Below are 1,760 nucleotides of genomic sequence, written 5' to 3'. Positions count from 1 at the left end.
TTACCATTGTCGTCGGGACCCAGATGATGTTTGGCTGGCATTGGTGTTGTGAAGCCTTTGCAGTCTTGCATACCGAACTTCTTCAGGCAATCTTTGAGATACTTCTCTTGAGATATGAAGATGCCGTTGCGTTGTTGTCGTATTTGAAGACCGAGGAATAATTTCAGCTCTCCCATCATGGACATCTGATATTGCTCTTGCATCATATATCCAAACTCTTCACTGTACTTCTGATTGGTGCAGCCGAAGATAATGTCATCCACATATATTTGGCACACAAACAGTTCACCATCATATGTCTTCGTGAAGAGAGTGGGGTCTAGGGAACCAGGTATGAAGCCTTTGCTCTTCAGGAAGTATTTGAGTGTGTCATACCAGGCCCGAGGGTCTTGTTTGAGGCCATACAGTGCCTTGTTGAGGTTGTATACCATGTCAGGATGTTTTGGATCTTCAAAGCCAGGCGGTTGTGCAACATACACTTCTTCTTTAATCTTGCCATTGAGAAAAGCACTCTTCACATCCATTTGATATAGAAGTATGTTATGATGATTTGCATAGGCCAGCAGTATGCGTATGGCTTCAAGTCTAGCCACAGGAGCAAATGTTTCATCGAAGTCAATGCCTTCCACTTGAGTATTCCTTGAGCAATGAGACGAGCTTTGTTTCTGACAACTTGACCATGCTCATCTTGCTTGTTGCGGTATATCCATTTTGTGCCTATTATATTATGCTTCCGTGGATTAGGACGCTTAACTAGTTCCCATACATTATTCAGCTCAAACTGTTGAAGCTCTTCTTGCATAGCTTGAATCCATTCAGGTTCCATGAAGGCTTCTTCAACTTTCTTGGGTTCTGTTATTGAGACGAATGTGAAGTGCCCACAAAAATTTGCTAGCTGAGTTGCCCTTGAACGAGTGAGTGGACCGGGTGCATTGATGCTATCAATTATTCTTTCAATCTGCACTTCATTGGCAACGCGAGGATGTACAGGGCGAAGACTTCGCTCTTGCTGATCATTGTCGTTGTTAGAAGGAATGTCTTCAGGCTGAGCATTGTCTTCATGTTGATCAGGTGCTGAGATGATAAGTTCTTCTTCAGGATGAGCTTCAGAAGGTATAATTTCTCCAGTTCCCATTAGCTTGGTTGATTCACTGGATGGAACTTCATCTAGCACATTTGGCAGTTGCTCTCTTTGTGAACCATTGGTCTCATCGAACCGCACATCCACTGTTTCAACCACTTTGTAATGAAAGAGATTGAAGACTCTGTAGGAGTGTGAATCCTTTCCATATCCAAGCATAAAACCCTCATGTGCTTTTGGTGCAAACTTTGAGGTGTGATGTGGGTCCTTGATCCAGCACCTTGCGCCAAATACTCTGAAGTAACTGACATTTGGCTTCTTGCCAGTAAGGAGCTCATAAGATGTCTTGTTTAGAAGCTTGTGAAGATAAACACGATTGATTGTATGGCATGCAGTATCAATGGCTTCAGCCAGAATTTTCTTGGGGTCTTGTACTCATCTAGCATCGTTCTGGCCATCTCAATGAGTGTTCTGTTCTTGCGTTCGACGACGCCATTCTGCTGTGGCGTGTACGGGGATGAGAATTCATGGGTGATGCCCAAGGTATCAAGATATGTATCAAGGCTAGTGTTCTTGAATTCAGTGCCATTGTCACTTCTGATGTGCTTTATCTTGGCGCCAAAATTGTTCATAGCTTGATTGGAGAAGCGTCTGAAGACATCCTGCACTTCAGTCTTGT

This window comes from Triticum urartu, chromosome 2A (assembly GCF_056163025.1).
Source record: "Triticum urartu cultivar PI428250 chromosome 2A, HENAU_Tu73, whole genome shotgun sequence".
Taxonomy (NCBI): Eukaryota; Viridiplantae; Streptophyta; class Magnoliopsida; order Poales; family Poaceae; genus Triticum; species Triticum urartu.
Note: the sequence above shows the minus strand (reverse complement) of the source record.